The following is a 14,870-nucleotide window of genomic DNA, read 5'->3' as shown; positions in this document are numbered from 1 at the left end:
CATAATGCACACCCTCAATCTGTGCATTTGCTATCTCGACTGTCACACAATCTTTCAACACCGGCTGTTTTAGTTTAGGATGTACTGTATTTGTTAGCTGAAAGGAAGTTTGAACAATTACAGACAAAAATTCACTTTCATCTGCCATAGAATGTTGGAAAGCCTTGATAGGAGTACAAGGATTGTCTATGGCAGATGAAAGTGAATTTTTGTCTGTAATTGTTCAAACTTCCTTTCAGCTAACAAATACAGTACATCCTAAACTAAAACAGCGGGTGTTGAAAGATTGTGTGACAGTCGGGATAGCAAATGCACAGATTGAGGGTGTGCATTATGATAGAGAAACACTACCCGATCACTGGTACATCCAATACAAGTCTTTGGCTTCAGATAATGCAAGCAGTAAAATTAAAAGATTGGCTCTTGAAGATGGAGGGGTAAAAATTATTCCTAATCATTCTATTTATCCAAGAATTCCTAAGCCAATAGTCTTGCCAGAGAAACATGTACTACCAGTAGAAAGTCCAGTCCAAAGTGGAAGAAAGTCTTTTTACAGACAGTTGACAATACCAGAAGAACAGCCCTCTACTTCCACAAGTACACCCCGGTCTGAAAAACAGTTGTATATACCTGAAGAAAAACCATTTTTAGCTGTAAATAAAATGTTTAGAACTCATGTACATACTTTTCCACCTATGGAAGAATATAAGTATGCTAACAAAAGATTTGTTAGAGGGGGAAAATGGCCACCAAAAACAAAATTTTGTGTCTCTTCATCATTGTCAAAACAGCCCGCTACAAGAGCAGACTGTGCACCTTTGCTAGAACATGACTCTCAAGATCCCAATGACTTGGAGCAGGTCTATCAAGTAGGAAATTATTTGACTACTTGGTGTTCTCATGCCGAAGATGTTCTAGATAATTTAGGACAACAAGCAGAATTGATAAATGCAAATCTAAAATTGTTGTATGAAGAGCAACAGGAAGAAAAGAGAGAACGAGAAGAGAGAAGAAAAAGAAAAATGAAGAAAAAGGCCAAGAAAATCCCTAAATTTCATGTAGATATGTCAGCCCCAAACTATTGGGACTTAGAAGAAGAACAAGAAGAAGAAGCACCAGAAACAAGTGCTGGAGAAGGGACTTCCAGAGACACTGGAAAATTAACCAGTGGATCTTCTAGAACATTCAAGGCAGAAAAACCTTTTGAATCCAAGAAGGAAGTCATGACTTTAGAACAAGCTGCAATAAAGTTTCCATCCTTTATTATGCCATCAATAAAAAATCAAAATAAAGCTCACATCTTGAAAGAAGTTGTTAAGTATCCTAGAATCGAAGAAGATCTGTTTGCTACAAATTCTAGTGGTTACATTCTAGATCTAGATAACTCATCCAATCCAGGAGAGTCTATTAGAATCTAGATAGGTGCCTTATATCAAATGCAGGTCACAACAAAGTTAGACAATGTGTCTATCATGATTCTAGCAGAAAAGAGGATGGCAGGAATTGTGTTTGATTGGTGGATGGGAGGTTCAGAAGCAGAGAGAATAGCGGTCATGGAAGCTGGTTTAGCTACATTAGAAATGTTGTTGAAAACTCAGTTTGTGCCAGAACCAGTAGATGAAAAGAAACAGCTATTGACTGACCTTAGCTGTATGGAATTAAAAGATCTAAAATATTTAGATCAATTCAGTAAAGATTTTATGGCTAGAGTCTTTAAAGCTAATCTGTTCAATGACCTTGCTCAAAAAGTTTCTTATTTATCAAAATTACCAGGAAACTTAGGAGATCTGATAATGAAAGATCTTGAGGTTCAAATGAAAAGTTTAGATCAAGTTTATTGGGTTGATCTTCTGTTTAGAGTGTCAGAAAAAGTCAAATATTTATGTTGGCAGAAGAAGGCGCATGACATCACCCCAAGCTCAGATGTCTGCAAAACAGTACTACCATGGACGCCTTTTAAATCAAAGAAGAAGAAATATAAAAGGTATGGTAGATACAAACCCAAAAGAGTATCGAACCCAAAGAGACCTTTCAGAAAATTCAGATATTTGAAAAAGAGAACTGCTCCAAGGAACAACAATTGTTGTTTCATTTGTAAAAAGGAAGGACATTTTGCCAGAAAGTGTCCCCAGAAATCATCTAGTAAACTCAAAGCTTGTATAGATATTGAAGAGTTCCAAGATGATTGGTCGGTAGTAGAATCTGATGAAGAAATTTCTGATGTATATATTCTTACAGAAGTTTCAGATAATGAAGATGAAGATCCTGTACAGAAAATGAATATTTGTTTGAATTGTTCTGATGATGATTTTTCTAGTGAACAACACTATAGTGAAATTGAAAGTTCTTCAACTGTTGAGTCATCAAGTGAGACAGAAGATGATTCAGAGGAAGAATCCGAAGAAGCAGAAACATCAGAAAGACCAAACAAAGGTAAACAAATTGCATTACCTTTGCCTCAATTAAATTCTTTTTGTCCATTTGAAAAGAAGATTGCACCATCAACTAGTATACCACTGCCAGAGATTAACAGAAATGAACAAAACACATTGTTGAAAAAGATTGTCAAAACAGATAACTTGATTTATATCCCAGTGGAAGTACAAGTCAGAAATGAATGGATTTCAGTAGATGCATTTGTAGACACTGGAGGATCAAATAATCTAGCTAGACCATCTTTGTTCAAACCTCTCTGGAAACCATTAAAGAATATACTAGTTTCAGAAACAATTGGAGGATCTGTCCAACTCACACACTATGTAGACAATATTTCTTTAAAAGTTGGGGGGAGTATTGTAAAAATTTCAGCAATTCAGCACTATGACCCTTCAGCAAGTTTGATGTTAGACATGCCATTTATAAACTCTGTGCTCCCAGTAACTATCAGCCAAAATAAGCTGATAATAAATTTGAAGAAAAAAGTTATATCTGTGCCTAGGCTAAGTATTGCAAACTCTGAAGCTAGGCGCGAGAATAACCAAAAGAAAGTAGGAACTAGAAGGTCGTCTAAAGATTCAGATCACTGGCAAGAAGTCCTACAGATTTATGAAGCTAGAACAGAAAAGGTAAATAAACAATCGGCATGTATTGAAGAACAGAGAGATATCTACCAGAGACTTCTAAAAAGCTGTTCGGACAACCCGCAGCAGTTTTGGGAAACTGAGAGTCCGATGCAAGAAATAGTCACCTTACATGACAATGGAGTAAAAGGAAAAGTGATTCCTTGCACACCAGCTGATGAACAAGAAATGAGGAATCAAATTCAAGAATTACTAAAAATGCAGCTTATAGAATCTAGTGAATCTCACTATGCATGTTCTGCATTTTTAGTTAGAAATCATTCTGAGATAGTAAGAGGTAAACCAAGGATGGTTATAAACTATAAACCTCTTAATGCCATTACTCAGAATTTTAATTACCCATTGCCAAGACCAGAAGTGATTATGCAAAAAATTCAGCATAGTAAGGTGTTCAGTAAATTTGATATGAAGTCGGGTTACTATCAGATACAGATTCAATCAGAGGACAGACATAAAACAACTTTCATATGTCCAGCAGGATTCTATCAATGGAAAGTTGTTCCATTCGGTTTGAAGAACGCTCCAGCCTTCTTCCAAAGAAGGATTGATTACATTTTTGCTAAATATGATTTTATAGTTACATATATAGATGATATTTTGATTCATAGTCCAGATGTACATACCCATTTGAAACATCTAGAGATTTTTCTTGAAGTTAAGAATCATGGAATTGTTTTGTCAAGAACTAAGATGTCCTTATTTCAGGATAGCATTGATTTTTTGGGGATAAATGTTGCAAATGGTTCTATTCAAATGCAGCTCCATGTGCTAACAAAATTGACACAGTTTCCTGATGAACTGAAGGACAAAAAGGCAATTCAAAGATTTATTGGAGTCCTGAATTACTTGCACAAATACATCCCAAATCTGTCAGAAAAGACAGCTCCTATAAGAAGATACACCAATGGAGGATGGTCAAAAGAAGCTACTGAAGCAGTAAAGAAGCTCAAAGAAGAATGTCAGCATCTACCAAAGCTTCAACCCCTAGGTGACGGTTTATTAATTTTACAAATTGATGCTTCACTTGATTTTTGGTCAGCTGTACTTTTAGAGCAAAGAAGAAATAGTAAAGGAGAGATTGAAGAAAATTTGTGTGGATATGCTTCTGGGGAGTTTACAGCAAGTCAGAAAAACTACTTCATAGCTGAAAAGGAGACGTTAGCTATCTTCAACGGAATTCAGCGGTTTGAGGTATATCTAACCCCGGTTAAGTTTTTAATCAGAACAGACTCCAAAAATTTTAAGTATTTTCTGTCAACAAAGATTTCAAGACAACTTGCAAAAGGCAGAATTTTGGCCTGGCAAATCTGGTTTCAGCAATTTGAGTTTGAAGTTGAGTGGATACCAGGCAACTCAAATTTCTTGACAGACGTTCTAACCAGAGACATGAGTAAAATGTTCATAACCTGTAAATATTCAGTTTTTGAGATTCCGGGCAAAAGCCCTGCAGATGATAGTTTTGCCACGTTTGTAGACAGATTTAGAATTTTAGAAAATCATGCAAGTTGTGTGACAAATGAAATCAAGAAAGTGATTGGTTTCAGACTAAGGAGAAATTAGTGGATCAGAAGATGCCAAGCATGGCAGTCAAAGAATTTGGGCATATCTTTAGGCCTTGATGAAAACTTGGTAAAAGTCTTTTCTTTACCAAATATGAAGGTTAAGCTTTTCTTCAGAAGCTTATCTGATTTATGGTCTAGTGTCTACACACAAGAAATGATCTGGACACTCAGAATTTTGAACTATTATCAGATCATAGGAAGTGTTGATTTTTCCCTAACTCTTTTCACAGGCGCCAAGATTTTGGATCTAGAAGAAATTCCCATAAAAGAGGAAATGATAAAATATATGCTTTCTTTAAGAATTCCAGATATATTTGAAGAACTAGAATCCTCTTTCCTTCAAAGGATTGATGAGAATTATGCAAATACTGATACTTTCCCTCAGTATGAAATATTTGAGAATTTTGCAGATTGGAGAATCCAAGAAGGAGAATGCAGAAAAATCCAAGTTACCAGAGTATCCCAATGCATAAAGATCCTTACAGTATTTGAAGACATATGCTTATCAGTGGGATTTTCATAGTTTAAGAATTAGAGACAGCATAGAACCAAATCCTTTTTCTCAAGTATTCAGTCATGAAAGGATTGGTAATTTTGAAATTGGTAACAATCAAGAGTTAATCAAACAGCGTGATGAATGGTTCCACGAGTTTGGAAATTTAAGACTGGTAGAGAAAATTCAAATTCTTAATAAAATGGATAGTCTACAAGGACAGCCGAAAGCTTTAAAATTTGCAATTAATCAAAAGGCATTAATCACCATCTCAGTTTTATCTCCAAATTTGGAACAATAATGTCATCCACATTATTAGCTTGATGATATCAAAAAGGATATGCACGTCAATGATTTTTGAGTTAGGATGGCAGCATAGAGACTGTTTGAGTGAAAACTGCAGGTTATGGATTCAACACGCTATCGAGAGCTCAACCAATATGTTTCAGATATTCAAATGGGAATCATTAGATGGTGTAGAATTGGCAGTACAAAGATCACCTGCAACACGCAATGCTTTTAAAGATTCTTTCCTGGATATTGAAATAAGTGCTCTTCCTTTTTTAAACAAGTGGGAAAAACAAGAATTGATGCATACACCACAACAGCCAGGACTTCACAAGATCAAAACAAATATCATAAAGGGAGAATCGTCATCTGCAGCATCTCGCCATATGACAAGGTCGCCAAAAGAAAAAGAAGAAATGACAGATGCACAAGATCCAAATGAAGGAATCGAAGAACAGTATGACCGACTTATGAATAGATACCATCAACAGCTCATCGATGAATACGAACCATCTGCCGGATCGTCCGAAAAAGATTTATGGGAAACTAGGAGTCCGATGGGACCCTGGTAAAAGAATCTCTTGTCAGCAATGTGACAGTGTTGGTCACATGTTGTGACAAGAATCTGTTGTACAAAAGAAAGATTGAGTAGACACCGTCGGTAGAAAAAGATACCGACAAGACCCTCAATTATTTCTACTTTATGTCATGTCTTAGCTAAGTTTAGATTCGTTTTAGGTCTATTTAAGAATGAGTTCTCATGAGTTTAGGGCATCGTTCGATTGAGAACATGTGTGTTGTAATGAACTCTGAGACGCTTCTGTTGTAATAAGCTTTGTATTCTGTTCTTGCTTTTTATTAATATCGAAGCCTACTGGGCCGTTTGTCTGAGGACAGTTCTGCACGTCTGAGGATAGTTTCTGAAATCCGAAAGAGGTTGAACTGTAAGGCACTGGAGTAAAGACCTGTGGAAAGAGGTCGTGTGAGACTCGTGCATGTTCCCTGAGGAGAAGAGCTAAAGAGTCAGACTTTTATTTCCAGAAAGCTGCGAGATTTTAAGAAGTAAGTTCTGTATACCAGCTTCATCTTGTTTATATTCTGTTGAATGATAAATTGCTCTGTTGAACGGTCATCCCCTACTACATTTAGTTTCGACATAAGGTTGTTTGTGGGTTGCAGGCAAAGGGCAACTCTCGACTCAAATGTTCTTTCTTTCTTCCGTGCATTGTTCTGTTGGTTGAATCGATAAAATCTAAGACTCGCCGAGACAATTTTGGGGTTTTGCATGTGGATGGTAAATTGGGGTTTTGCATGTGGATGGTGTTATCATTCAGTTTAGGCCCATTAGTGGGCATTAGTGGAACAATGGTAGAAGTGGCCCGTAATGAAGTGTTGGTGCCAGTTGACAACATGCTTCAATGTTGGTTCCTTACTCGATTGGTTTCGTTTGTAGCTTTTTTGGCTAGTCTGTAGAGCCAGAGAGACCCTTGGCAGCGTCGTGCTTCTAAGCTTTGACTCTGTTTGGGTCGACCTCCATATCTCGACATAAGTCAGCATTTGCTTGGTAGCGCTGAAATGTGGTACATGCCATTAGTAAAGGAAATAATGGTCGTGGAGGTCGTGGCTATGGGAAACAAATGAAAGCCTCCCCGTCTCAGACCAGTCAACCCAGTTCATCCAAGGGCACTGTGCATGGGCACAAACCGACCTCCCATATTATACAGGGAGCCACTCAGGCTTATCATTCAAGCAATTCAAATCTGGTCAAGCAACATAATTGCAGATTAGGAAGAAGAGATTCGACAAACCACAGAGGGATCTGAAATTAGGGTTTGGCCAACGGGCTGCTTTATGTGTCGAGGTACTCCCTGCTTGGATAATTGCATAATTGTAAGGGTTTTGGTTTATGGTAAATTCTGTTTGTTTCTTGGGTATAAAGAATTTGTATGAGTTTGATATCACTGCCCCGACCTTAGTCGGTATAGGGTGGTAATTTAGGGAGCTCTGTTGGAAATGCATAGTGTCAGTCCAACCCTAGTGGATAGGGTATGTTGTATCTAGTTTCATCCTCTAGTTGTGGGTGGGTACTCGTCAAAGGGCAATTCTCGGCTCAAATTCTGTCAGTATAAGTTTGATTATAGGCAATTCAGTTTGATTTTTGCAACCCATGCATACTACATCTGGTTTCGACATAAGGTTGTTTGTGGGTTGCGGGCAAGGGGAAACTCAACTCAAATGTTTTTTCTTTCTTTCATGCACTATTATGTTGGTTGAATCGACAAACTCTTGGACTCGCCCAATCAATTCTAGGGTTTTCCCTGTGGATGGTGTTGTTAGTAAATTTAGGCCCACCAATGGGCACTGGTGGAATAATGGTAGAAGTGGGCCCATAACGATGTGCTCGTTGTTGGTTGATAACATGCTTCAAAGTTGGTTCCAAATTTGTAATTTCTTTGATAGCTCTGCAAAGCTGGGGCAACCCTTGGCAACGTCGTGCTTCTAAGCTTCAACTCTGTTTGTTAAGCTTCAACTCTATTTGTGAAACGAGCAAACTTCGTTCTTCACAATAAATATTCCAAAAGACTTGGAATATAAAGATATCCATTGAGGATACAAATATTATATATTAAATGTATGAATAAGAATATGATATAAATGAGTAAGGGGCCACAGTGCCTCTTCATAGGAGGTCATGTTTCATTTAGAGATGTTTCTTTACTATTAATTATTATTATTCGTAACGCTTACAATACCATGAGTGAATGAATATCATGGGTGGATGTCAATTACGATGTGATGAGTAAATTCCATATGTCGATAAATACCATGAGTGGATGCCACTAACAATATCATGGGTAAATTCCATGTGTAGATAAATACATGGGTGGATGCCACTTACAATACCATGGGTAAATTCCATCGGTAAAGGAATATTATACTATGTAATATTATACTGTCGGTAGATGCCACTTCCAATACCATGGGTAGTGGATGCCACTAACAATATCATGGGTAAATTCCATGTGTAGATAAATACATGGGTGGATGCCACTTACAATACCATGGGTAAATTTCATCAGTAAAAGAAATTCTGCTATGGGTAGATGCCAGTTACAATACCATGGGTAGTGGATGCCACTAACAATATCATGGGTAAATTCCATGTGTAGATAAATACATGGGTGGATGCCACTTACAATACCATGGGTAAATTCCATATTATACTATGAAATATTATACTGTGGGTAGATGCCACTTACAATACCATGGGTAAATTCCACTATGGGTAGATGCCACTTACAATACCATGGGTAAATTCTATTGGTAAACTAATACTATGTGATACAATGCGACTTACAATACAATGAGTAAATTACATCGGTGAATAAATACCATGGAAAGATGAATGTCATTTTTCATTGAGATGATTCTTCTTCGTTAAGAAAGAAAGCAATGATCCTTAAGAAAGAAAGTATTGAGACAAGTAAAATTTCAAGTAAAATTCCCACTTCATAAAATAATTTAAATTTTTCCACTAAAGGAAAAAATAAAAATATAAAACAAAATAATAAGATTCCTACTTCATAAAATAATTTAAATTCTTCTATCAAATAAACATTTTACCAAACCTAGCCTTTCATCAAATAAACTAAATCTTCGTTTATAAATTAGAATGATATATTACCAAACAATTATAAACTTTATTTATAAATTAAATAAATGTTTTTAAACTTTCCTCAAATAAACTAAATCTTTGTTTATAAATTAAAATGATTTATTTTAACCTTTCATCAAATAAACTAAATTTTAATTAAATATTTGTTTATAAATTGCAATGATTAAACTAAATTTTAATTAAATATTTGTTTATAAATTGCAATGATTTATTATTACTCAAACATTTTCGCAAACAATTATAAATTTTATTTAAATATTAAATAAATATTTTTAAACTTTCATCAAATAAACTAAATCTTTGTTTATAAATTACAAAGATTTATTATTACTCACCTAAAAAAAATAGAAAATCACTTTTAATCATTGCCCAAAACCAATTAAACTACATCCAATTACCTTTGAATATTCTTTATAAATTATTTATTTATTTTAAATATCCAATTACTTTTCATTAAAAATTAAAGAACCTTTTTCTTTACTACGGGCTGTGTTAATATATGAAGAAAAGGACTGGGTATATATATATTTTCATGTATTTATTTCTCTTTCAGTTTTTGTATACCGTCTGTGTTTCTGTACTTTTAATTTTTCGGTATTAGTATGGTTTCGTATTTATTTTAATGAATAAATTGGCGGATAACCTTTGTGCAGTCCTGGGCCCAAGGCTTTTAAAGCCAACGCAGATCAAAGCTCCTCCAATATGGATCCTAGAATGAATATCGAAACACCTCCCTCGCCGCCTAAATTTCTGAAGTTTCGCGATGCACATTGCTTTTTCCTCAAAAACCCTCATCATGTTGCCAGGATCGTCCCTGGTATATGTTTCTTATGAGCAGAAGATTAATGAAAAAGAAAAAGATTATGCCATCATTTACGGGAACAGATTGTCAAACCCATCCAACCCGCAAAGGGAGAGGCACCGTCCGGCCAAACTGCCCGCAACGGCCCTCTCAGCAAGAAAGAAAATATGAATTTTATTAATAATGTTCAGACCCGCCTGCAAGCGCACCCGCAAAGGCAAGGCCGTAGAATTCTCACACACACAAACCCTCGCAGGGGCTCTCACAGCCCTAAATACAAGAAACAAATTACATCTATTTCTATTTACCTCAATCATCTGACTCACTCGATTTACAGATCAAATCCCTACTTATTGTTCTCCAATACCGATCCATTAAAGTCACGGCCCGAGCTTCACGTTTAATGAACGATATTTCGGTGAACAACAGATCGATTCTCCAGCTTTCAAATCCTGAATTACGTCATGGACTGAGCTCCATGAAAACCGCAGGGGAACATAAAACCTTAAAGATGCACTGTGCTTCATAAAAAAACAGGGGAAAATAAACAATTGATGCCACACATGGATGAAATAAAGACATAACGCAAAAGCAAACCTTGCACAGCATCGCGCAGAACGGATCGATCAGAAGACTGAACGAATGTGATTTTCTTTAACCCTAACCCTGCTATTTAAAGGATGGGCGGATGAAATTGACGATCAGGATCAATCGCCAAAGAAAATTAGCCGGCGAATATACCGCCATCTAACGGTGAAAATAGTTTTGCCGCTTTGTCACGCCAACTATAAAGAGGGTTGATGTGCTGCCACGAAGCTCAGCAGGGCCGTGAGATGACAGCTAAGTGAATGGTCATCGGCCATTTAAAAAACACACCAAATCGACAGGACCGTTTGCTTTCCACCTTTTTGCCATGGCATCTTTTTTGTTTTTCTTAATAATTGAATGTACAGGAACCACCCACCTCTATAAATTTAAAAGATAATATTTCCTTTATATATATTAGTTTCTAAGTAACCTAGTGGAAAGAAATTAGAAGCTTCATTAATGTTAGTTCTGGTTTAATTTATTTATGTTATTGTTTTGTGTGTATTTTTATTTAAATTTTAATAGAGATTTGTTAAAAAAATAAGTTTTAGTTGTGTAATTGATATAATTTAGGTATTTCATGAATTTTTAAGGGTGTTGAATCTATTTATACATTACAAAATGCACTTTAAACTAGTAAAGATCACAATCCAAAATTGGTCACAATTTCATTGAATATAAATAAAAAAGTGAGAAAGCGGCTCTTAATTAGCTATCTAGAAAACTTCAATACTCAAAAAGGCTTTTATCTATAAGAGAATTTACTATCTTAATCAAGGGCTTAAATTCACAAACTCCTCATAAGATTGGCTAACTTATAACCTTAGCAAGAAAAGTTTCAAAAAGTAAACTCATATTTGTGTCTGAACTTATGCTAGGGTTGGAAATAACCTTAGAATAAGTTAGAGATCCACAACTTCTACAACAATCAAAACAACTTCACCACCTAAGGTAATAGGTAAATTTTTATAGATTACCAAATGTTGCAAAGAGTTCCCATCAAAGGCTCTCGATGTAATTTGCAATGGAGCAAGGTTTAAGAGAGCCTGCCTGATTCTAGAACATTAATGACATGACATAACATGAAGCTCCTTCATCCATTATATATCGATAAATGTTGAAATTCCTAATATCTAGCCTAGATCCAACTTAACTTTGAATCTACTAAGCACCTAGAGGGATCAAATATCTTTTCACTCTAAAAGAGGTTTGCACCTAAAGAGATTTGATCTCTCTTGACACTTGGTAGATCTAAAGTTAAGATGGATCCCAACTAGTTTAATTATTGATTATAGTTATAATTATTAAACTTATTTATTTTACTTTATTTTTTGAAATTTATTTTTATGTAATTTGACCAAGTCAAAATATTTTAATTAATAACTAAAATTATTAATTTATTTTATTAATTTAATTTAATTTAATTTTTATGTAATTTGACCGAGTGAAAATGTTTACATAATAGGAGTGGGCAAGAAATTACAACATCTCTTCCATACTGGATTGGAGAGTACCTCTTAACACAATGATCATGACAAACAAAACCCATAGAAAAAAGAAGATGCATTTTTGTGTAATCTAAATAAAATGCTAATAACTTAGCATTTATGGTGTTGGGGTTAAAACTCCACTTTTGTTTTGTTAAAGCCACTAAATAAAGAACGAGACAGCCATGATGGGTGCTTGCAAAGTGATTAAATGACCTAGGAAAGTGACTTTGAATACATAAATAGATTGGAATAAGAGATTGAGATTTGGGTTTTTAGTTTTATGACAATTTCTTTTATTAGAATAAGCTTTTATATAATAAATGTATATGAATTGTGTTTTGTATGTTTTTTTTTTTTGGCATATTGGAAAGCAAATGAATGTAATGGCCAAGGTTTTTCCACTATAAATGTATTGTGTTGATTATTATAGTTTATTTTTTTATTTTTTTGAGTGTTAGTGTTTTATGAACATTATTATGAATTTTCTATGAATTTTATCTATATTAACATATGTTTATGAATAATATGAATAATTAGTATTTCTATCTTGTTTTCAAAATTCTTGTCTCATTGCATATAAAAATTTCTTCTTAACGCATATTATTATATTAAAAAAAAATTCCCATATACTCTCCAAAAAAATCCATTAAAAACTACATATGAGCATAACATATATGTCTATTAAAAGATAAATATTTATTGATCCTCTTGTGTGATAGTGACCCAGTCTTCCTCGCCATTTGTTGCTTGTTGCATGTCGTTTTCAAAAACAGTCATTAGTGCTAGAACTAGAACCCTCGGCTTAGTGCATGTTGTCTTCCGCAGAGTCTTTAGAACTGGAGCTATGCTCCACATTGGCCATTATTGGTTGACCATCGTTCCCTTTGAGTCTGTCAAACTCATGAACTCCAATATTTCCCATGTTGCACGCCATCTCATTGCCCTCTATCATGTGACCAAGATTCTCCACCCTGAATTGCATCATCTATGTTTCCAACTATATATGATCCAGCTTCAGGTCTAGCAGACCTATCTGATGGGAGAAGTGTTAATTTATGGCTCTAGTCTTAGTCAGAATCTTTGCTTGGCGAGATGACAACACAATCAGAAACTCCACTACCCCTGCTATCTCAGCTAGATAGACGTCGATCTTTCCACCTTCCTCTCCATCAACACGTGCCATTATCGCTTATAAATCCTACATTAACCATCTCAATGTTGTGAGAAAATATGAAAATTCCACTATGGCCTGTTGAGTGCCCTCATTCTCCATATATAACAATGCAATTCCTATCCCAAGCTTGCTCCCAAGTCCAGTCGCATTGAAGGCTTCTGATCATTGCATGTCCACTTGCTTTGGATCCATTAACGGTTCAACGTGATAGCTCTAGAAGATTATCTTCAACCCTCCACCAAACAGATATGTATGCACCTACATATGGATTTCACACATGTGCACCTTAATAAATATCAAAACATCATTGGTTTCTTTGTCCGATATCATCTTCTAGCTTATGTAACCACTCCAAGTGGCCATGAAAACACAAATTCCCACATAACTATGACACGTCATCCTTAATATAATCAAAATGTATTTAATCTGACTTTACTGCAGTAATTGTTCACTATTCCCAAGCTTAATGCAACTGTGGAGTTGCCTAAATTCTAAGTACCTTTCCATCATCATGGTATGGGTTTGTATGATGATATTTCCCCATTTATTTTTAGATCTCCCATATTTATTTTCAATGTTATTTATTTTCACACAACATTGAGACACGGGAGGATCAGTAAATGCTATGTTGATATGCAGTTTTTAATCGAGTTTTTTTAGAGAATATATGGGAAAACCTTTCTTAGTATAATAGTATGTGTTATGAAAAAACTTTTGTATGCAATGGGACAAGAATTTTGGAAACCAAATGGAAATACTATGGCACTTATGTAAAAGGTTCTAGCCTTCACACCAAATGTCACTTAATACCCATTTCTATATATATTCATTATTAAAAATAATAATAATAAAATATAATTTAAATTAAAATTATAATATAATTATTTTTCATGATTCTTCAAATTACACCAAAAGTGTTCAAAAGTGTTCCTCTATAAAATTGGTTGGGCAAACATTATTCATTCCAGCGAATCCTGGTCCCCCATTTTCCTCTTCCTCCACTATTCATTCCAGCGAATCCTGGTCCCCCATTTTTCTCTTCCTCCATCGAGTGAAAAACTGACATGTGGTAAGGCTTTTTGCAGGAGTCATTACTCCATCGCCAACCCCTTTGCTTGGTATAGGGATCGAGTCTCCAGGAGCCATTACTTCATCACCAACCCCTTCACCTGGTACAGGGCTCAAGTCTCCCACGAGCCAGTTCCTCGCATTCCCCATTGGCCCAGTCCTATTCTCCTCCATATGCTTTGCCTTCCCCATTTTCCTTGTTCGATTTCCTCCAAATGCTTAGTTCAGCAAACTAACTGTCGTGGCCATAACCTTCAAGCATCTATTGCACTAAAATTCTCCGGGGCGAGATCTACTGCAATTCAACTTCATGTCAGACGTATCAAACAATCTCTCAAAGGTCCTTATATTGTTAATATCAGGCAAGTGCATGAATTACATAAGAAAGAAATTTTCAAACCTCACGTTTGTAGCCCTTGAACAGGTCAGTTCCCATTCCCTCCTTGGCTTCCACTTGCCTTTGGAATTCACTTAAACAACCGGGACTCGTCGTATGGTTGGTGAGGAAGAGGAAGGAATGAGTGGTGTGCATTCGTGAGAAATGAAACCAAACCCTGGATAGACCATGTTATGTTTATTCATCATCTAGATGCGACCAATATTATTCCCACAACATTAGAGTGCCCTCCTCTTCAAAACTGCAAAACAA

The sequence above is a fragment of the Pinus tabuliformis genome, chromosome X (assembly GCF_031772625.1).
Source record: "Pinus tabuliformis cultivar Carrire ecotype Pingquan chromosome X, CPIR1, whole genome shotgun sequence".
In the NCBI taxonomy this organism is placed as follows: Eukaryota; Viridiplantae; Streptophyta; class Pinopsida; order Pinales; family Pinaceae; genus Pinus; species Pinus tabuliformis.
The sequence above is the reverse complement of the archived record's forward strand: the minus strand, read 5'-3'. Positions refer to the sequence as shown.